The 24,080-nt window shown below is 39.2% G+C and overlaps 1 protein-coding gene across 2 annotated transcripts in view; it reads left to right on the top strand.

Annotated features, from left to right (window-relative positions):
- The window catches only part of hyal6 (hyaluronoglucosaminidase 6), a 60,485-nt gene that overhangs the window by 7,393 nt on the left and 29,012 nt on the right, over positions 1-24,080 (top strand). Inside the window, exon 1 of one of the 2 annotated variants that reach the window (XM_052030341.1) lies at positions 2,149-2,246. The exons of the other annotated variant lie outside the window; for it this stretch is intronic. The gene's annotated coding sequence lies outside the window, so the exon portion shown is untranslated. Of the gene's footprint in view, positions 1-2,148; positions 2,247-24,080 lie in introns of those variants that run through there. 2 annotated transcript variants of the gene reach the window in all.

Below are 24,080 nucleotides of genomic sequence, written 5' to 3'. Positions count from 1 at the left end.
TGTTTTCCATTCTCTGTATTGGTGGCCAGTCATGGAGGGATAATTTATTCTACCATGCATGTGGCTTGGACCTTTTGGATGGTAGAATATCAGAGACTCTCTTTCAGATGCCTCCTTTTTGGCAGCCAAAGCAAATGATTGCCACAGGCCACATTTTCCTTGCCAGTCATATTTTGGGAAAATGTTTTGGAGTATGGATAGATGGCTGTAAGAGAACCTGAGACTGGTGCCACAGGTGGTGGATGTTTTCCTAATTTTATCAGCGCTGGGGAATATTACATATGAAGTATTATTACAAGTAATATTACTTCATATGTAACATGAAGTAACATATGAAGTAATATTTCAAATAATATTACCTATGGCCACAATTCCTTCAGTTATGTGCCTTTTTCACTAGAGCCCAACACTGAAGAAAATATTTTAGCTACAGTATTGTAAATATTGCATTCCAGTGAGTGTATTTTTAAGCATTTTGGTTCTCTACCTGTTATCTTGTGCTTGTTTCCATTCCCCATGTGAAAGTTGCTAACTCTTGAAAGTCCTTTGTATTAAAATATGGGAATTCAAAATATTGTTTAATTTGTTATAACCTGAATGCCACTTATCCCTCAAGTGTACATGAATCAAGGCCACTGATATGTGTCAAATGCTTTTCTTATTACAATTTAATTTTCTGGCATGCCTCGTTGACCTTGATCATGATGAGATAAAGCACAGTACGTCTTTCATGTGAATCAAGACCTTTTAAAATGACTGGTTTTCTTTTTAACTGTATCACATGGTTCATTAGGGCAGTTTTCACAGGGAGGCTTCTGAAAAAGAGAAGTAATCTTTGATCATGTGACATGTTTCTGATTGTACCAGAATGCTAATAGATTTGTGAATGATAAAAGTCTTGTTCATTAGGAAACAAAGTTTTTCAGTGGTGCAGTGAATGTTTAATGTTCAGGGAAGTTGACACAAAGTTGAGTGTTTTCATCCATTTTATTGTAGTGAACAGAAGAATTTTTGTTAAGCATCTGCTTTGAACTTCACCTTTTCAGTCATAATTTTTCTTGCTTTACTAGATTTTTCTGCACTAGTCGAAGTGCATTTTGTTCCAAATTACCCAAAACTACACCCAAGGTTTTAGTCTTCTCTTCTAATATTGCCTTTGGCTATGTCTTAGTATTTGTTTGCTAAGGCTCTGAAGTGCACATGCAACATTTAGCCATGTTAATGGCACTATAGAAATGTACCTAGGCTTGTTGCTACCATATCCACATTTGCCTGCAGCACCTTATGGATGAGTGAACTCTCAAAGTAATAATAATCTTAGCAATTTTGACTACACTCGAACCTCCTCTTGTAACTGTATCATCATAATCTTCATCTTCCTTCAATTTAAATGTAGAGTACTCCAAATGAAGTCCAACCAATATTGGATGCATATCTCCCTCTTCAGTTTTATCTTTGAGACTCAATTCGATATTGAATTGCAGATGGCCAACCTTTCCTCTTTGTGTCGGAACTGGCCAGCTCTGATATAAGGTAATGTTCCTATAATGTTAATTCAGTTTTTCTCTCTGCATAGATGCTGCCTGATCTGCTGGGTATTTCCAACATGTTCTGCCTTTTCAGATTTCCAACAACCACCTTGTTCTGCATCTGACAATTCTGACATACATATTTTTTTAAAATTTTCCCTCTCTAACTACCAGTATTGAAATTAATTGTTACCTGGACAACCTTGGTCTTCACCCCATCACAGACATTCCCTCTATTCTCTCTACAACTCCCTCTCTCTGCAACTTGAAGCATGTTATTTTTAATTCGCTCTCCATTTCTGATTATGGATCATTAACCTAAAGCTTTGAATCTGTTTTGTTTTAACATAAGCTGCCTGACCTGCTGAGTATTTTTAGTATTTTTGTTTTTGTTTCAGGTCGATCCTGACCCAGGTTCAGCACCCCGATTTCCCAATGTAAATGCTGAGAAATTGCAGGAATTGTCATTCCACCACTGAACTCCACAAGGAATTCATCAGAATGCAGTCAGAATGATAGCAATGAGGGCTTCTCAGGTGAATAGAGAAGCGTTGAACCTCCTATTTTGGATTATCAGTTTGGCCCTCTCTGGAAAAAGCTGTGCACCCCTGACATAAGTAAAATGTTCATTTGGATAAACTAGGATGGCTCCAAATGTGCAACAGCACCACCTAGCTTGGTGCCGTAGACTGGAGAAATCAATCAGAGCTAAGAAAGGTGAGATGTTTGCTTTACTGAGAGCTACAGGTGTGATAGTACAAATCTGTTCTAAAAGTGTGTTAAGAAATAGTTTTAAAATGGTTCAGAAAATGAGTGTTCTTTTTATGGTAAGTGGGTTAACATGTACAAACTGTAATATACAGTTGATCAGCTTTGTTGTTACATGTTGATCGTCAAGAAGAGGGAAAGGAAAGGAGCAAAGAGAATGCAGAGGAGGGCGTTAGTGTGATCAAGAGAGAAAAGGAATGTTGATGTCATGATGTGAGTCTCATCCAATAGGATGAGTCAGCCATGACTGGAGAGGAATTGTAGTCGGTGTAGAAGCGATGTTACTGTAAGATGGGAATGTGGGTACAGATCATGTGAGTTGGAGGTGGAGCCTGTAGCTGACAAGAGTTGGAAGGAGTGATTTGCAATCAGATGGTTCAATAGGTTGGTGGCAATTCAGCAGGGGTAAGGGGAGCAAAGGAAGATCTTGAAATCTGACTTCACAAGGTAAATAGGGCTAAATTTCCTTAATGGGAAAAAAGTGATTAAACTTTGCTGATGACAAAATAGTCTTGTTCCAGAAGGAGTATACTAAGGTTTGCTCAGTGTTGGGGACATGAGGGAGAGAAATAAAAGGTCAAAGCATTGTTCACTTGCTTTACTCATTGAGGGATGGTCCTCCATTTTTTAGGCTGTTTCATTTACTCCTGATAAACCACTGTGTATTTTATCATTGGGCTCCATGTGTTACTCAAAATTCAGAATTGTGTTGAGTTTGTGGCTACTCAGTGGGCTGTGGCTCTGATGTCTGAGGGAGAGAGAGGAAAATGAGTATGAAGGAGAATTTACAGTGGAGTTAGAAGCTGAGGAAAGAAAAGCAAGCTTTTTAGGCTTCTGGTGTTGGATGGGTTTGGTGAAAAATAAAACACAATCACTACAAAGCCAAATTAATTCTAAACTACTATATCGATCTTGCATATCTTCTATTTCTGTGGCTAGATTCTGATTTAAACAGTTTACTTATACAGTATAGATACCTATGCTACAAATATTTGAACTTCTTTATCTCAAAATAATTTAATTTGCTCTTTCACCTTACTCAAGTAATAACAATCCTTACTCCACTCAAACCTCACCCTATTCTTCCTCATTTAATTGCACCTTCATAATCCTCACTTTATTTAATTATTTAAGCAATAGTTTCCTCTTTTGGAATTTATATTGGAAAATAATTTATTAGTCAACAACTTCCTTAAATTGGTCTTTTTTCTTGCTCACAAATTTTATCGGGAAATTTGTTTTTTATGATGACATTTTGAAATATGTCAATTCTTCCAAGAATCAGGTTTTTGTTACCGCATATTGCACAGAACACCTCACTACTTCACTCTTTATTGAATCTGGGAAAGATTTTTGTTCTTATACCGCAGTAAAGTTATTGGGCAGCAGTTGGTGCTATTGCACTTTAGAAATCACTTTTTGACCAGTTTATTCCAAACAGTATTACACACACTAGGTTCTGTTTAGAAATAGTGCATTAACAAATTCGGAAGATGCCTCTTAGCTTTAAGCGGTTTGGGCATAGTGTGCTATCTGATTTAAAATTTAATTATGATGATGAATAATTTAATTTGCTCTTTCACCTACAGCGCATTTAATACAATTACTAACACCTGGCTGAATTATAATTTCTTCTGGACAATTTCTTTACTCGAGGTAAATCAGGCGAGACTTTGCAGAAGGTAGCATTGAAGTGGATTAAAAAAGTGCAAAATGGATTGGGAGAGATAAGTAGACCCGAAACAAAAAATATAACATTTTAAGGCACAATCAGATTAAGAGAAGGTACACAAAACTAAGAGAGGTTTACATTGCATGAATTTAAAAGCAAGAAGTATATTAAACAACGTTTGGTGAGCTGCAGTGCAATTAACCATGCATAATTATTTTGACCTGATTAGAAAAATGTGTAAGGGTAAGTTTGGAAAGAAAGGAGGGAGAATTATCGTAATGAATGAGGATAATATTACAGTGCTGTGGAAAGAGAATGTTCCAGAACCATCAGGAGCAGAATCCATGTGAATCTATATGATTGAAATTATAAGCTTCTGTGACTTGGACTATCCATAACAGGCACCTCAAAACACTGATACCACTAACAGTCTCTGCAAATCCTCCAAATTTATTGTTATAGGAGAAATGAAATTACACCAATGGGTCTATAATGTTACTGCCATCTAGTGGGAAGAGCCTTAAGGAGCAAGTTTGCAGAGAAATTACAGAAATGTGCATACTGTAAATGAAGGAGTCTTGACAGTGAAATCTTTATTTATAGACTGGGATAGCACTAACAAAAGGGGAAAAGAGGGAGAAGAGTTTCTGAAGTATACTTAGGGAAGTACAATTCTGGCCCAACAAGGAAGGAGACATAGCTCAATATGGTTCTGGGAAAGTCTCCTCATAGCTTTATAGTTTAAATTACATCTCCCTGCAGCCACATCTGTTCCAAAAAAAACAACCCTAGTTTATCCAATTTTTTCCTCATAATTACACTTTTCTAATCCTGATAACATATTTGTAAGTCTCCTCTGCACACTCTTCAGTGCAATCACATCTTTCACACCTTTTTATCTTCTTGAGTAGTCTCTGGGGATTTACGATGACTTGCTTCCCCTCTGCTCTGAGGCTAATGTGGGACCCACAGACTCTACCACAGAAGGGGCAGGAACAGTCTGTTGGGGAGGGCAGTGGGTAGACTGTGAGATGATGCACTCCAGTTGCCATTAATGCTGGGCTTCAGCTGCTCCCAAGGCTCTAGGACTGGACTTGAGGTTCTCACGTCAACCACAAAACCCGCTTTTCCACTTTGAGCAGTGATAGATCAGGGATTCCCAGAGATCAGTGTTGAGCAAGAAGACATTGAGAACATCCTTAATTTTTTCCCCTCTGTCCACCTGACATAACAGTGTCTGCTTCAGGAGAGGTGCCTGCTCAATGCAGCCAACTAAGTGGAACTAGGACCTCATGGGGATGTTGACCTGTGAGAGAATACTGACTTTGCCTCACTCACCCCTCCAATGGATTTGGAGGATTTGCAGAGACTCTTGGTGCTATCCAGTGTTTTGAGGTGCATGCTTTGGATAGTATAAGTCGCAGAAGTATATAGGACAATAGGGATCATTGCTACCTGGCAACTACATGTTTTGTACTAGGTCTGAGCTCTTGATCTTCAAATACTTTTTCCTCACTCGGCCAAAGCTTGTGCTGGCAGTCTTAAGGTAACCAAGAGTCTCTTCACTGGTGCTAATTATGGTGGACTTCAGGGCCATCAGGACACAGTGGGTATGAATCAACATTTTTTCTGTGAGGCACTGTTTAAGAAGAACTACATTTACAGAGTTCTTGAGGGCTTCGACATTGATTTGCTTGTGGCAATGTTTCTGTTGATGATGGTATTTTAGAGTCAGGACTAACAGATAATATCTTATCTAATCGAATCTGTTAGTCCTGACTCTAAGATGCCATTTTAGAGTCAGGACCATGTACATCGAAACACAGTGAAATGTAACTTTTGTGTAGAGTACTCTGGGGGCAGCCCACAAGAGTCGCCACGCTTCCGGTGCCAACATAGCATGCCCACAACTTCCTAATCTGTACGTCTTTGGAATGTGGGAGGATACTGGAGCACCCAGAGGAAACCCACGCGGACACGGGGAGAACGTACGAACTCTTTACAGACAGTGGCTGGAATTGAACCCAGGTCGCTTGCGCTGTAATAGTGTTACGCTAACCACTACACTACTGTGCCTGCCCACACAATCATGGCCAATCTTTTCAATCTTTCCTGTTGCAATGCCCTCTGCAGTACTCAAGCTGAGACCTAACTTGTGTAAAGCACAATTGTAGCATAACATCCCTGTTCTTACATGCTATGCCTTGGCTAATAAACAGAAGCTTTCCTTATGCCATTATTTATCTTGAAGGATCTGTGGATTATTTTCTTTAGAGAAGAGAATGCAGAGGGAAGATTTGATAGCAGTATATAAAATGATGAGGGACAGAGTGGATGGAAGAATGCTGTTCCCTTTGGTCAAGGGGTTGGGAACTAAAGGGCACAGGTGTGAAATAAAGGGTAAAGGAAGTAACAGTGACATGAGGAAAGATGTTTTTACACAGTGTGTAGTTGGAATCTGGAATTCACTGCCTGCAGATGTGGTGGAGGCAAGTTCCGCTGTAGCTTCAAGAGGAGATTGGATAAATATACAGGGGAGAAAAATTTGCAAGGCTATGGAGAAAGGGCCAGTGGGTGGAACTGGAGAGTTGCTCTGGCAGAAGGCTGACCTGGACATGATCAGTTAGATAGCCTCCTTCTGTGCTAGAAACATACTATGATTCTTCAATGAGAAAAATTATACAGACCAGAATCTCAGCTTCCCTGGAAAGAATATGCAACCTTGCTATGAGAGCATCTAACTTCTTGTTAAATAATTCTCTAGTTTTTGCCTCCATGACTTAAAAATCCTTTAAAAATATTGATTAATCTTTGTATGAAGAAAACTTATTGCATATCAGTTTTTTTTCTTCTTGCTGTTTAATTTAGTGTCCCAGTTTAGTCAATTCCAAACTGTTTTGCATACAATAACAGCTTACATCTTCAATATAATAAAATATTGCACTTCCTTTTACCTTGAACCATCATTCATTTCATCATTTCATCCCTCCCACCTTCTACCAAATTACAGACCTGCCCTTTTGTTCATATCCCCTTTCTTTCCCTTTGTACCTGCTAAAACTGTGCTCGAGCTCGAACTTGTTTTGGTTCTTGTGAAAGGTCAGTGACTTGAAACATTAACCCTATTCTCTTCCTGCTGAATTTACTGAGTAATTTCAGTATTATTCATGTTTTTTTTTGTTATGGATCCCTGGATGAATGGCTTGGTGATCCCTGGATTCTGGAGACTTTCCAGAGGATTGGAAAACTGTAAATATGAAGCCACTATTCAAGACAAAGCAGGATATTGGTGAGATCGCAGTTGGAATATTGTGTCAAAGCTTAGTCACACGAAGTCTATTTTAAATGGACCTGACTGGTGTTATGGAAAAGTTACCAATTTCAAAGGTGGTCAGAAATGTTCCATGTTCCCCCTCCCCCCCCTCACCCAATTTCTCCTCCCACATAAAATTCTTGGTAAAATTGATTTACATCATTATTATTTAGAGTCAATACTTTGCACTCTATTATCCCAGTATTGCTCTTCCATTTTCTTATGCATATTGCCTTCCAATTTATTTGTACTGTCACAAGTTCTCCAAATGCCAGAGCTATCAGATATAACATCCTTCAAGTTATTGGCATTTGTGTATGAGTCAGAAGTCTGCATGTTTCTTTTGCAGCACTGGGATGAGCATATCAGTAGGGTAGACATTCCAGTATAGTACTGAATAGGCATAGCTAGCTCAGAACTATTGCCTTCAGATGGCGTCTGGTTATTTATCTACACTGTATCACATTTGCCTAAAAATAACCGTTGTAGTCCACAGTTGCCTAACACTAATCCATTTCAGGCAGAGGTTGGGACTCCATCTATCTGGATAAGGTGCAAGTGAAATATTGCCTGAAATTAATATGATACCATGTAGCTATGTATAATTAAAATACTATGATCTTTATATATCTAAGTATTAAAACTAATGGCTTCTGTATTTGCACTACAGCAAGACATAGAGTTGTCACAGGCTTCTTTGCACATAGGTATACATATACTCAATTCTTAACTAAGCAGTTATCAAAAGTATTTTGCATTTATAAATCCTTCATTGGTTTAAAATTTTTAGCAAGAACAGTTTGTAAAGGGTAATCATAGTTTAACTTTATTGAATCCCCATTCACAAATGTTTTCCAGAAGGAAGCAATAAGTAATGATAATTATAAGCATAAAAAGACTGAAACAGATTTAGGAGTCCATGCCAACTTTCCCACTTTGCCGTAATGCTTCAGAGAAAGGATTCCACATTTTCAGTTATTTTTAAAACAGATTTCTTGGGAATTTTTTTAGTGTTTATTTTCCTAACAGAAAATCAAGTTGAAACCAGTAAAAGAAATATAGAAATATTGGCTGAAATTATGAACCAGCAACAAAAGAAACACACTGAGTCATGATTCAGTGTTAAAAACTACTTTATTAATAACCACTTAAGATAATAAGAAAAATAAAAGTAAAAATGTTAGAATGTTAGAAGTAAAAATGTTAAACCTTGAATATTAACCCCAAAAGCTAAACTCGTCGCGTGTGTGGGGCAAAGTCCCAAACTCCAAGTCCAGGAATGGTTTTTAAAGTTCGGTTCAGCAAGCCGTAAGGTGAAATGTGAGCAAAGGCTTCTTCAACAACCACTGTTGTCTGAAGATAAGACATAGATGTAGAGAACATAGAGAGAGTAATTCCGAAATCCAAACGTTCCATGATGGAACCCAAACGACACCTCAGTGTTTACTCAGTAGTGACTTCCTCACCCCGAAAAGCATCCGAATCGTGGTCGTCCACACAAATACCTGTTTCCCTCTACAGGTCAGCAACAAAGTGAACTCCACCAGATTACTCCCAATTTCCATACGTGGATTGTAGTAACAGACACAGTTATTGTCTCTCATCCATCGATAGGGAAAACTAGCAGGCTGGTGTCTCTTTCCCTTTTCTCTCTCTCTCTTCTCTCTGACTGACTTCGACTGACTTCTTCAACATCAACATTACATCCTTTATCTTCTGTTGACGTAAGCACGCCCCACACACACACACACACACACACACACACACGCTACTAGCTCTATCTTAAAGGGATATTCACGGAATCCGTAACACCTCCCACCTAAAAAGAAATCTTTTTCAAGAAAAATTTTAACCGCACATACAGTTAGTAATGTTAATAAATATCATTCTACACAATTACAGAAGATCAGACTAGTTAAGATACATATTTCCCATTTAGCATCGGGAAAGACAATCAGCGATTATGTTATCCTTGTCTTTAATGTGAGTTATCATGAGATCAAACTCTTGCAAAATTAAACTCCAGTTTAACAGCCTTCTGTTTTTGTTTTTGACTTGGCTCAGAAACACCAATGGGTTATGATCTGTATACATAGTCAATGGTTTCTGAGCGGTGCAAGCATATACACTGAAATGTTGCAAGGCTAAAACAAGTGATAGTAATTCTTTCTCTATGGTGGAATAATTCTTTTGATGCTCATTAAATTTCTTTGAAAAGTAAGCTACAGGATGGTCAATATCATCAAGGTCACCCTTCTGCAACAACACAGCTCCTGCAGCTTCATCACTGGCATCTACTGCTAATGAAAATGGCTTTTCAAAGTCAGGTGATTTGAGCACAGGAGGGTAGCACAAAATGGCTTTCAGCTTCTCAAATGCTTCTTGACAAGGATCTGTCCAAACAAACTTTACTCCCTTCTTCAGAAGATTAGTTAGGGGAAGAGCAACATCAGCAAAATTTTTACAAAATTTTTGATAATATCCAACCATTGCCAAAAATCTTCTAACAGTCCTCGTACCTGTGGGAACAGGGAACTCAGATATTGCTTGAACTTTTGCCTGAACAGGAGCTAACTTGCCTTGACCTACAACATAACCAAGATACATCACAGTGGCATGGCCAAATTCACTTTTAGCCAAGTTAACTATAAGGTTAGCTTCGGAAAGTCTTTCAAACAACCTTTCTAACGTAGAGATGTGATCCTCCCATGTATCATTCCCTGTCACTAAGTCGTCAATGTAGGCATCTGTATGGTTTAACCCATGAATCGCTGAATTCATCATTCTTTGAAATGTTGCCGGAGCATTTTTCATTCCAAATGGCAAAACATTATATTCATACAATCCAGAAGGGGTTACAAAGGCAGAAATCTCCCTCCCTCTCTCTGTTAATGGAACACACCAGTACCCTTTTAATGAGTCAATCTTTGTAAGAAATTTTGCCTTTCCCACTCTATCTATGCAATCATCCACCCTAGGAATAGGGTAAGCATCTGACTTCGTTACAGCATTCACTTTCCTGTAATCTGTGCAAAATCGAACAGTTCCACCAGGTTTAGGCACAATAACACAGGGCAAACTCCAGTTTGAAGCAGAACATCTAATAGTATCATTTTCTAACATATATTCAATCTCTTGGTCAACAAGTTTACTTTTTTCCACATTCATTCGATATGGGTGTTGTTTGATTGGTTTTGCATCCCCAACATCAACATCATGAGTAATTATCGATGTTCTATTTGGAACATCTGGGAACAGATTTTCGAATTTTAAAATTAATTCCCTCATCTGTTGTTTTTGTGAAACTTGTAAATGGTCCAACTTCATTTCAAGGTTCTCTAGGATATTTTGTTTTTTTAGTTTCAATGGAACAATATTTGGTCTAAATTGGCCTTCCCCAGTATCAACATCAGGCATTCTAGAAACCTTCATATCATCCACCATGGCCACCACTGAATCTCTCTCATAATAAGGCTTAAGCATGTTTACATGACAGAGTTGTGTTTTCTTGCGTCTATCTGGTGTTTTGATTATATATGTCAAATCAGTTACTCGGGATTCAATAATATATGGTCCAGAAAAACGAGATTGCAATGGATTGTTCTGGCTAGGGAAAAATACTAACGCCTTCTGCCCCACTGCAAATGTCCTGGGCCGAGCACATCTGTCAAAACATGCCTTCATTCTCATCTGGCTGGTTTTCAAATTCTCTTTCGCCAGCTGACAGACGCTCTCCAACCGAGTTTTAAATTTTTGGACATAGTCCAACAGACTCAAATGCACTTCCTCATTAACCCACTGTTCTCTTAACAATTCTAAAGGTCCTCTCACCCGATGTCCAAATACAAGCTCAAACGGACTAAATCCTAATGACTCCTGTATTGATTCTCTAATGGCAAACAAAAGTAAATGAACACCATCGTCCCAATCCTTTGTGTTTTCAAAGCAATAAGTTTTCAGCATATTTTTGAGAGCAGAATGAAATCTCTCCAGAGCCCCCTGAGATTCTGGGTGATATGCAGATGATACAATCTGCTTTGCTCCCAGCTCATAGACTAGTTGTTGAAATAAATTAGACATAAAATTACTGCCTTGATCAGATTGGATTTCTTCTGGCAAACCAACCAAAGTAAAAAATTTTAAAAGAGCATTTGACGCAGTCTTGGCCTTAATATTTCTAAGTGGTATTGCCTCTGAAAATCTAGAAGTTGCACACATGATGGTTAACAAATACTGATTTCCAGCCTTAGACTTTGGTAATGGGCCAACACAGTCCACAATCACCTTTGAAAAGGGTTCACCAAAAGCAGGAATAGGTTTCAACGGAGCCACAGGGGGTCTTTGATTTGGTTTACCTACCATTTGACATGTGTGACAGGTTCAATAAAACATCACCACATCTTTTCTCAAACCAGGCCAATAGAATTGTTTCAAAATCTTCCCTACAGTTTTATTTACACTAGAATGACCACCCAAAGGCATACAATGGGCCAGGTTTAAAATCTCATTCCTATAAACTTTAGGAACCACAACCTGATGAATAACTTCCCATTCCTCATTAACAGGAACATGAGGAGGTCTCCATTTCCTCATTAACACTCCATTTTTGACATAATATCCAATTAGCACTTTCTCAATCTCATCACGAGAGTGCTTTTCCTCTCAATTCTGTAAGCTCAGGGTCTTTCATCTGTTCCACCATAAATTCTTTCCTCGACAAAGACAAATCTTTAAATTCAGGCTCAATACAAGGATTTTGATCCTCCAGTGAAGACAGAGAAGTCTCAGACAAGTCATCATAATTTTCTTCCTGTTTAAGGCTGTCACAGGGAACAACATCAGGCTGCACAGGACTGTCGGCCTTGGCTAATTCTTTAGCTCCAGCTCGAGTCACCGCACTGGATGGGTAAACATCTGGATCATTCTCAGACTCATCAATCCTTAGTTTGGTGGTTAACCGTACCACAGGGACAAATTCTCCATCCACAAGGTCATTCCCCAATAACAAAGAAACTCCTTCCACTGGTAAACTAGGTCGTATCCCTATCTCGACAGGTCCTTCTACGAACTTTGACTTTAAAATCACCTTGTGCAAAGGGACAGACATAGTGTCACCTGTAACACCTCGCACGAGATTTACCTCACCAGTTTCTTCACCAAAATTTAAAACACTGTCCAGCAAGAGAGATTGGCAAGCCCCAGTATCTCTAAGGATTTTCACTGGCATCTGGGGTGACCCATCATTCAATGAAACAAAACCCTCGGATACATAAGAACAAAATTCCTTCCTCACCTCCTCCAACTTTTCAGCCTTTATCTCTGGCGAGGACTGATCTTTAACAACATCTCCTAAACCTTTTTGATTTTTAATTACCTGAAAACAAGCATTGGGCACGGCTTCCTTCCTTCTCTTCAAAAGGGCACAATTAGCTATTACATGGCCAGGTTTCTTACAGTAATAACAAGTACGCTCAACAGGTTTCTCCAGCACTGGCTTCTTTTCATCCTTCCCTTTTTGATTACCTCCCAATTTAATCTCCGGTTTACCTGGATTGTCTTTATAACCTTTTTGAAAGGTTTTAGGGTGTCCCCATTTGGATTTATGGGTTAAACCATAATCATCTGCCAACTTAGCAGTTTCTTGTAAAGTTTCCACTTCCTTTTCATTTAAATATGTTGTTACCTCAGCTGGGACACATCTTTTAAAGTCTTCCACTAACATCAATTCTGTCAATTTATCATAATCCCCAACTAAATTTTTAGCCATGCACCATCGTTCAAAACATATTCTCTTTGCATTGGCAAATTCCATGTATGTCTGATCTGCAGACTTCTTCAAGTCTCTAAATTTTTGTCTGTAAGCTTCAGGTACCAATTCATAGGCCTTCAACACAGCTTGTTTTACCTTTGTATAATCAGCTGCATCCTCAACAGACAAAGCAGAATAAGCTTTTTGAGCTTTACCTTTAATTACACTCTGTAACATAAGAGCCCATCCTTCCTTTGGCCAGTTTGAACTCACAGCAACCTTTTCAAAATGTTGGAAATACTGATCAACCTGATCTTCCTCAAAAGGAGGGACTAATCAATCCTCCCTACTGGCTAAAAAACCATCATCAGAATCAGATTCCAAACTCTTTTGCTTCATTTTTAACTCATGTTGCTGCTGTTTTTCCTTCTCCTCCCTATCCAGCTCCATCCTCCTCAATTCCATCTGGGCCTTCCTTTCCTCTAACTCTATTTTCCTTTGCTCTAACTCTATTTTCCTTTGTCCTAACTGGAACTTCATTCGTGTTTGTTCTGACTCTATCTTTGCTAATTGCACCCGGCCATCAGGAATCTCTGACTCACTCTCAGGAAACTCTTCTAACTCTTCCTCCTCCAAATCCTCCAACTCCACTGGTTGAGAAGTCACATCAGAAATCATTGGTTTAATCTCAGGAAACTCGACTACCTCACTCACCTCAAACACTTCCTTCTCCAAATAATAGTCAACTATCATTCTATGAATAACTGTTTTTTTCATAGACTGCTTTACTGCTTTAAGGTTTAGCCTTGTAGCAATCTTTACCAAATCATCCTTTTTCGCCACTTCCAATCCCTTTAGGGTTGATGACTCCAAAAATGCCTCAATATCCATTGCTGCTGGTTTCCACACACACAAGCCAATTAAAAAGAATTTATCAGACCGACCACAATCAGTCGTCCACAAAGACCCCAATTTGTTCAAACTCAGACCTCCCTCATCAATCTTTGGATTGGATCCCGGACGAATCTTGTTAACCTTGGGAACGATCCCGGACAACACTCGTTAATTAATCTTTGGGTTCAATCCCGGACGAATCTCATCAATCTGGGGAACGATCCCGGACGAGCCCCCAATTTTGTTACGAACCAGCAACAAAAGAAACACACTGAGTCATGATTCAGTGTTAAAAACTACATTATTAATAACTACTTATGATAATAAGAAAAATAAAAGTAAAAATGTTAGAATGTTAGAAGTAAGAATGTTAAACCTTGAACATTAACCCCAAAAACTAAACTCGTCGCATGTGTGGGGCAAAGTCCCAAACTCCAAGTCCAGGAATGGTTTTTAAAGTTCAGTTCAGCAAACCTCAAGGTGAAACATGAGCAAAGACTTTTTCAACAACCACCGTTGTCTGAAGATAAGACGTAGATGTAGAGAACATAGAGAGAGTAATTCCGAAATCCAAACGTTCCACGATGGAACCCAAACGACACCTCAGTGTTGACTCAGTAGTGACTTCCTCACCCCAAAAAGCATCCGAATCGTGGTCGTCCACACAAATACCTGTTTCCCTCTACAGGTCAGCAACAAAGTGAACTCCACTGGATTACTCCCAATTTCCATACGTGGATTGTAGTAACAGGCACAGTTATTGTTTCTCATCCATCGATAGAGAAACTAGCAGGCTGGTGTCTCTCTCTCTCTCTTTTTTCTCTCTCTCTTCTCTCTGACTGACTTTGACTGACTTCTTCAACAACATCATTACGTCCTTTATCTTCTGTTGACGTAAGCACGTCACACACACACACACACACACGCGCGCGCGCAACTAGCTCTATCTTAAAGGGACATTCACCGAGTCCGTAACTTGTGTGTGTGTGTGTGTGTGTGTGTGTGTGTGTGTGTGTATATATACATATATATATATATATATATATAATTTATTAAAATACTATGATCTTTATATATCCAAGTATTAAAACTAATGGCTTCTATATTTGCATTACAGCAGTTGTCACAATTGCAAATCCTGCACCTTTGTAACTGTAATATTGGTTGTCTGGCTTTATTTTGTTTTAAATTGTTTTGTTTAAAGTTTCAGGTTTTTGTTAACCTTTGTCAACTGGATATTGCTGCAAATGAACAGATTTTGGTTAATTTGGAAAAAATAACAGGAGGAATGGGAAGATTATCCCTTTAACATGAAAATGTTATACTTGTGTTTGGATGTTCTCCCTTCTGTTTAATTAGTATATCCACGGCTACATCAAAGCAGCTTGGAGGAAGTCTGACACTGAAACTAAGCATTCTGCATTAGTCGATCTGGGTTGCATGCAAAGGTTGTTGTCTCTAAAATCCAGCATATCCAGTTTCCAAAGGGTAGCACGTTCTTGTTAGGGCTACATTCTTTAAGATATGAAGTCTCAACTACAATGGCAAATGGTTGAAACACAGGGATCCATGGAAAAAATGGGAAAAAAATGCTCCGTGAGTACCTAGCCAATCAAAGTTAGTCCAAAAAGTCACATTGGCTTTGACTGTATGATGAAACTGGCCAGACATTTTGTGTGTGATCGAAGCAGATATGATCCAACTTTTGCATTCTGGAATACAGTGAATGATGATCCAGTGACCTGTTCCACAGATCCACTACAGAAATAACTTGGATTTATATAGCATTTCTAATGCTGTAAAATGTCTCAACCTGTTTTACAGGACTGTTATCAAGCAAAGTTCTACATTGAGCTACATTTAATATTAGACAAATAATTAAAAGCTTGGTCAAAGAGAGAGTTTTTCAGGAGCATCTTACGAGAGGAAAGAGAAAGAAGTAGAGCAAAGGTTTAGGGAGGAAATCCCAGAGTTTAGGGCTGAGGCAGCTAAATGCACCATTACCCTATAAGGGAGTGAAGAAAATCAAGGGTGTGCAAGAGGTCAAAAATAGAGAAACTCTAAGATTTTTGAAGGTTGTAGGGCATGAAGAGATTACAGAGGTAAGAAGAAATAGAACCACAGAAAATGTTTAAATCAGTGCTAGGAACTTTAAAAATAATGCATTGCCTCAACTGGAACCAATGTTGCACAAGAGTGATTAGTGAATTGGACCATGCAAGTTAGGACATGGCCAGCAGAGTTTAGGATAGACTTAAACTTAGAGAGCATATAGGCTAGGAGTCTGGTTAGGAGTGTGGGATTGTTGAGTTAAGACAAAACAAATAGATGGATGACTCACAGTGGTCATCAAATAGCTAACAATTTTGTCTGGGAACAGATTGACCTAACATCCAACCTAGTTCTGCCTTTTCTTATAAGGTGTGATCCTTCGTACTCTATAATCTATTCATCTTGAAATAATTGGGACATGGCATGCTCATGAGCCACTTTAAGCAAGAAATATATATAACTGCAAAGTTTAAGTTGAAACACTCCTTTGAGAGACTTGTTTTCTTGTGAATACCTGCCTTTTACATGCTGGGAATTGTGCAGACAATCCAGGTGTGTTGGGGTTGGAATGAGATGTTGTAGTCATCGGGGTAGGGGTTATGGGCAGTGCTGTGGTTTGTGGTGGAATTGAAGGGAAGATTTACCTTGCATCCGAATTAATAAATATACTTCAATTTCTTTGCCCACAAAATAACAGGTTTTTCCTATTGTTTAAGATATTAGATTTCATCCTGAAAATTACTATAATTTAGCTACTTTGAAACTGACTTTATTTTGGAGGGACAAATGTATTATTTCACATATCCAATCTTAAATTCTTGCTCTGCATAAAATAGTTGCTACTATGATACCACCCCATACTGATTTATGTGTTTTTACAGGAGAATGAATCTTGTGTTGGGAAAATGTGTACCGAAACCAAAATAAATATTATCACTTTTTCTGACTAAAAGTCCTTCACAGAATTTCAGCCTAGAATCTGGACCCTCAAAAAGTGATATTGTCTTCATTTTTATTACTCATAAGGCTATCTGAAACTAATTGGTATTGGTATTGGTTTATTATTGTCACTTGTACCGAGGTACAGTGGAAAGCTTGTCTTACAAACTGATCGTACAGGTCAATTCATTACACAGTGCAGTTACATTGAGTTACTACAAAGTGCATTGATGTAGTACAGGTAAAAACAGTAACAGTACAGAGTAAAGTGTCACAGAAAGTGCAGTGCAATAAGGTTCAAGGTCACAACAAGGTAGATCGTGAAGTCATAGTCCATCTCATTGTATAAAGGAACCGTTCAGTAGTCTTATCACAGTGGGGTAGAAGCTGTCCTTAAGTCTGGTGGTACGTGCCCTCTGGCACCTGTATCTTCTACCCGATGGAAGAGGAGAGAAGAGAGAATGTCCCGGGTGGGTGGGGTCTTTGATTATGCTGGCTGCTTCACCAAGAGAACAAGAGGTAAAGACAGAATCCAAGGAGGGGAGGCTGGTGTCCGTGATGCGCTGGGCTGTGTCCACAACCCTCTGCAGTTTCTTGCAGCCCTGGGCAGAGCAGTTGCTATACCAAGCCGTGATACATCCAGATAGGATGCTCTCTATGGTGCATCGGTAAAAATTGGTGAGAGTCAAAGGGGACAAACAAAATTTCTTTAGCCTCCTGAGGAAGTAGAGGTGCTGGTGAGCTTTCTTGGCCGTGGCATCTACGTGATTGGACCAGGACAGGCTGTTGGTGATGTTCACTCCCAGGAACTTAAAGCTGTCAACCCTCTCGATCTCAGCACCATTGATGTAGACAGGTGCATGTACACCGCCCCCTTTCCTGAAGTCAATGACCAGCTCTTTTGTTTTGTTGACATTGAGGGAAAGGTTGTTGTCATGACACCATTCCACTAAGCTCTCTATCTCCTTCCTGTACTCCGACTCATTGCTGTTTGAGATACGGCCTACAACGGTGGTATCGTCCGCAAACTTGTAGATGGACTTAGAGAGGAGAATCTGGCCACACAGTCATGAGTGTATGGGGAGTAGAGTAGAGGGCAGAAGACACAGCCTTGTGGGGCACCAGTGTTGAGAATAATCGTGCTGGAGGTATTGCTGCCTATCCTCACTGATTGCGGTCTGTTTGTTAGAAAGTCAAGGATCCAGTTACGGAGGGTGGTGTTGAGTCCTAGGTCTCGGAATTTGGTGACAAGCTTGCTTGGGATTATTGTATTGAAGGCAGAGCTGTAGTCAATAAACAATAGTCTAACATAGGTGTCTTTACTGTCCAGATGCTCCAGAGCTGAGTGTAGGGCCAGGGAGATGGCATCCGCTGTAGACCTGTTTCGACGATAGGTGAATTGCAATGGGTCCAGGTTGTCTGGGAGGCTGGAGTTGATGCGTGCCATGACCAACCTCTCAAAGCACTTCATGATGGTGGATGTCAGAGCCACTGGTCGGTAGTCATTGAGGCATGTTACCTTGCTTTTCTTTGGTACCGGGATGATGGTGGTCTTCTTAAAACAGGATGGAACCTGTCAATATCTTTTATTACTTTTTATTCGACTTACTAACTTTACCTTCTTTATTGCCTTTATTTGAAATTTATTTTGGTAATGTTTTAATTTGCACTGAGAGTCATTTGCTAGAGGTCCCAAATAACCACTGGGCTTTAAGCTGAACTGTCATGCCATTTTTTATGACGCTTTTGGGTAAATCTTTGTGCCCATTGGGTTGAATGTTGTTGTTGCTCGAAATGGAATGGCTTCCATTTCAAGTACCTTTTTATATTTGGAGAGTGATACATGAACACCTTCCAAAATGTTCAAAATTTTAGAATTTGTCACACTCTCTGAGAACTTTTGAAATGTGGTTTTGTATTAGCCAGAAGGTAAACTCCAACTGGTGCTAGCTCCAAGTGCTGAGAAATTATCTCTGATGGAGAAACTAAACAATTGGCTCTCACCCTCACAAGATTGATTGGGATCAGTCATCTGAGTAACAAGACTAATGCCATTAAAGCACATCCATAAAATCATTTCTTTATGCCACAGGATTTCTTAGTATATTATCTGACTGGATTGGGAAAAAGTCATTGTAATAAAGTGCAGAACATGCTGATAAACAGGAAATTTATTAGGTAGGTCAGTGGAAATTTATGGTGATCTGATTAATGGAGTTTCCTCGCCATTTGCATTAACCACAAGCCATTGAAAAGTGTGCGTGGGTGTAATATTTGCTGAAGCATTAAAATGTAATTGGGAGCTGACATCGGGCTGATTCAGAACATTCAAAATTTATAACTTTAATGGCAGCAATAGGGATAAGATCTCAAAATGTTACCAGAGATCTGGGGACATGAATTTGGATCCCACTATGAGAGTTAGGAAATTCAAATTCAAAGACTTAAATCTAGAATAAAAAGCTAATATCATGAAACAAGATAACTGTAAAAGCTCTTCGGTTTCACCAAGATTGAGTATTGGAGTTGGGATATTATGTTGCAGTTGTATAAGTCGTTGGTGACGCTGCACTTGGAGTACCTTGTACAGTTTTGGTCACCCTGTTATAGGAAAGATATGGTTAAACTGGAAAGAGTGCAGGAAAGATTTATGAGGAGGTTGCCAGGACGAGAGGGCCTAAGTTATAGGGAGAGGTTGGCCAGGCTAGGGCTTTATTCCTTGGAACATAGGAGAATGAGGGGTGACCTTATAGAAATATTTAAAATTGTGAGAGGCATAGATAAGGTGGAGAGTAACAGCCTTTTCCCCAGGGTAGAGGAGTCCAAAACTAGGGAGCATAGGTTTAGGATGAGAGGGGAAAGATTTAAAAGGGACCTGAGGGGCAACTTTTTCATGCAGAGGAAGGTGGGTTTCATGGAGGGGAGGGGCTTAGAGGGATATGGTCCGAAATTGGGACTGACTAGGAGGACAACATGGTCAGCATGGGCTCATTGGGCTGAGAGCCTGTATCCATGCTCTATGACTCTGTAAGCTTCTTCAGGGAAGGAAATTTGTCAACTAACCTTGGTAACCTTTCACCCCTTGCTTATCAGGAATTATTTTATCTCTGCCTTTAAAACAATTAAAGATTCTGCTTCCACCACCCTTCGAGGAAGGGTTCCAAAGACTCCTGGCCTTCTGAGAGAGAGAAAAAAAATTCACCTCACCTCTGACTCAAATGGGCGATCCCTTGTTTTTAAACACTGACCCCTAACTCTAGATATTTCCACACCCACCCTGTCAAGGCACCTCAGGATCAGGGGATTCAGAAACAAGTATGTGTTTCTTAAAGTGACCATTGGAACGTGATTTGGATTATAAATCTGGCGTTCCCCTTAGACTAGATGTGTACTGATGCATTGTATCAAAGTCTCCCACCCAGGATGGGCCACCACTCTCCTGCCTGCCTTTTGCATGATTTTTCAGGCATGAATTCTTCTGACCTTCTTGTCTTCAGTCTCTCTCAGCCTGTTTGACTCTCAATTGCCCTCTGAAATATTTTGGCAAGCTCCTCAGTATAAGGGTAATTGGGGATGGACAATAAATACTGGCCTTACCATCTATATCCACATTCCATAAACAAATAAAATAAAACTTGAATTTATATGGCATTTTAACTTGGAGAAACATCTCAAGGTAATCCAGAGAAAAGTTAATTGGTACAATTAGTCACTAAACCAGAGGATCTTGAGAAAGGTGACCAAAAATGTGATGAGAAATGAGATTTAAAGTGGTTGTTGTATGAAGAAAAAATACCTAGTAACCACGGCACACCCATAATAATAAACCTTCAACAACTAATGAGCTAAATTATATGGTCTCCTTGCCAGAACTTCTCTCAGCCCAGGTCCGAGATGCAGCAAAACTATGGAGTGAAATGGCTGCACAACAAATGTAAAATGAAATCATTGACTCTAGCTAGATTGCAAATTTACATATTGAGGGGCTTTTGTATTTCTTGGCTTCACTCAATGTTCACTTATGTGGCAAATCTGCCAGTATCAGTTCCTTCAAAGTGCCAGTCTGATTCTCAAAGATGAAACACTTTCGTGGCACATGATGGAGTGCGAGCAACCGTCAACCATGAAAGGGTGAAGGCAATTTTGACAGACGACTAAGCCTCTGCCAATGCCAAAGTAGCTGACAAAATGTAAAAAGGTTTGAATGCTTCTTAACGTCTCTGACCTCATGAAAGGTCTTCATGCTATGCTGGAGAGATCCAGCTTCTCCCTGAAAGTTCCTTTTGGGAGAACCATGTTAGGGAAGTTTGGGCTCAATGGTTGGACTTTACACAAAGGAAGACCGTTGTGGTTGAGGACATCACTGTAGAGGTTCCTCTGGACAGTATCCTAGGACCAACCACTTTAAGCAGCTTTATCAATAACCTCCGCTTCATCATAAGGTTAGATGTGGGGTTGTTTGGTTATAATTGCACAATATTTAATTCCATTCACAGCTGTTCAGCAAATGAAGTAGTCCATATCAGTACGTAGCAAGCTCCATACAACATTCAACTATAGGTTGATAAGTGACTAGTAACATTTGTACCAAAATAAGTACATGGCAATGACCAACAAAAGAAATTCTAACCGCTCATCCTTTATATTCAATGGCATTTCCATCAGTGAATCCCTTATTAACATTCTGGGGATCACCATTGACCAGAAACTCAAGCCCAAATGGCACATAAACAGAACAGAGGCTGGGTGACCTGCAGCATGTGAATCACCTCATGATGCCCCAAAGCCTTTACACCATCTGCAAGGCACAAATCAAGAGTCCGATTCAAAACTCTCCACTTGGCTGGACAAGTGCAGTTCCAACAAAGCTCAAAGCCATCCAGGGCAAAGCAACCTGTTTGATTGACACCCCATCAATCACCCTAATCTTTCATTTGCTTCACCATCAGCCCATAGCTAGTACTGTACCAGCATGCCCATCCACTTTGAACAAGGTTGTTTCCTTTGCTTAATGATAGTGGCAAAGTATGGAATGATCAGGTCTCAAAGTTGTAGATTGTGGTAGAATGAAATGCTATTATTAATGGTCCACAATGCCTAGTTTTGTGTTGTCAAGTCTATTAGTCTATCCCAGTCAGCTTAATGGTAATGCTACACAACATCATCAAGGGTTTCTTTGGTATGAAGACTGTGTGACAATCACTGCTGCCAATACTGTTAGAGCAGATGCATCTGCAACAGAAAAGTGTGTGAAATCAAATTCAAGGAGGTTTTTTCCTTGTGTTGGTTCTCTTCCCACTCGCTGCAGACCCAAACTGATAGTCATGCCCTTCAGGACTCAGCTATCTCTTTCTTCACAGATAGCTGTCTGTTGTGGTAGATGTTACTTGATAATACTCCTGTATTGCACCTTAGGATGCTTTACTGGGTTATTGGGGCCACATAAATGCAAGTTGTCTTTGTTGTTGTTGTCGTAACCTTTTGCCTTGATGTTTAACCTGGTGTGAGTTATGATCTCTGTGATTTTCTTCAGTTTCCATTTCCTTCAGTACTATAGTCATCAGTGTAAACTTTTCTCATATTTTTGACAAACCATGCCTCTGCTCTATTCTTTATTTTTATAAAGGCTGCTACAATATTTCAAACTGTTACCTTCTTTGAGACAATTACTGGCAGGTCAGAGTAGAGAGCTCCACTTTCAGTGTGGCTGCAGTCATGGAGTGCTCTGCGTGCTCCTTTCATCACCATTTCTCCACCCATCCTTCCCATTACCAATTAACATTTAAGTTAGGATCTTCTGACTTTCTCAGGCCTGTCCTATTATCCTTCCTTAGACTATCACTAAACAGAGGCAACCAACATTTCAACATTCTGAATTCATGCCTTTTTTTTAACTGCAATTATTGATGATATGTATATTCTTCACAAACCTTTGTTTTGGGTTTTCATAAAAGTTTCTGACATAAAATATTGCTGTTACACTTCCATTCTCCATTTTTGGGAATCCTTATTTCTAAAACTAGCCTGGGCAAGTTATATCCTTGAAAGTTTGATTGTCCTAACAAGCTCCAGCATTATCACCACTGACAAACACAATTATCCCATTCTTCATTTTTTAAATCCCACATGAATTTACACTAATTCCTATGCAAGTCCTTCAGGCATTTGCCCCTAAGCTAAGGACTTGGGCTTGTCTAATGGTGCGCTGCCACTTTCTTTCCCTCTCTCAGATTTCATGTTTGGCTTGCATTTGGTGTCTTGCATAAATGGTATGATTATTAAGATTCTCTCACATTGTGCCTTAAATGGTAACTTTGTTTCTCGTTTACTTAAGAATATTGTCAAGCACTTTTGAAAGTCACAGTATCCACAAAACTAAATGAAAAAGCACTTCAAATCACATTTTATTTTCAAAGTATGTTGTCTAATGTCCATATTTGTCAAATCTGATACAAATACACTGTCTATTTTTGAAGATACAGAGTTTCAAACATAAGAAAAATACAAAGAAATATGTGTAAATCTTGGAAATCTAAAATAAGAACATCCTTAATTAATGACAGGTAGCACTTGTCTAGTAAAGAATATGCACCTAAAATAATTTACAGTTGCTGACTGAACTATTACTTTCCACTATATGTTGTTTTATTTTTAAATAATATACATTCTAGTTTGGAAATTGCAATAGGTTTTGCGATGATTGACTGCTAATTTGATTGCAATTTACTAAAGTAATCTTTGTTAGCCAATGGGTTTCACCAGGCAGTAAAACCAAGCAACAAAGGAGCATTTCCTAATGTGATGATGTAGGGAAAGTTTTCGCTTGCCTCATGGATGGGTAGAACTGAATCATTGATGAACATTTAAAAATAAATAACAATAATGTCTTTTTTGCTCATTTTGTAGATTATAGGTTTTACTCAGGTGTTCGTGCTATTTTAAAATAAATCCGGCTGATCAATGCAGGAAGTAAGACAACTCTGCCCATCAAAGCCCCTTTGCCCCATGCAAGAACAATCACATCAGCCTCATTCCCCAGCTCTTTCCAAGAGTCCTGCAACTTTTTCCTCAAATATTACCCAATTATCCCTCAAATGGCATGATTTAATCTGCTTCCACCACACTTGTCATATGAAGACAATTTGCTGTGTGAAAAAAAACCCT

The sequence above is a fragment of the Pristis pectinata genome, chromosome 15 (genome assembly GCF_009764475.1).
Source record: "Pristis pectinata isolate sPriPec2 chromosome 15, sPriPec2.1.pri, whole genome shotgun sequence".
Lineage (NCBI taxonomy): Eukaryota > Metazoa > Chordata > Chondrichthyes > Rhinopristiformes > Pristidae > Pristis > Pristis pectinata.
This window is presented reverse-complemented; position numbering and strand designations above follow the sequence as displayed.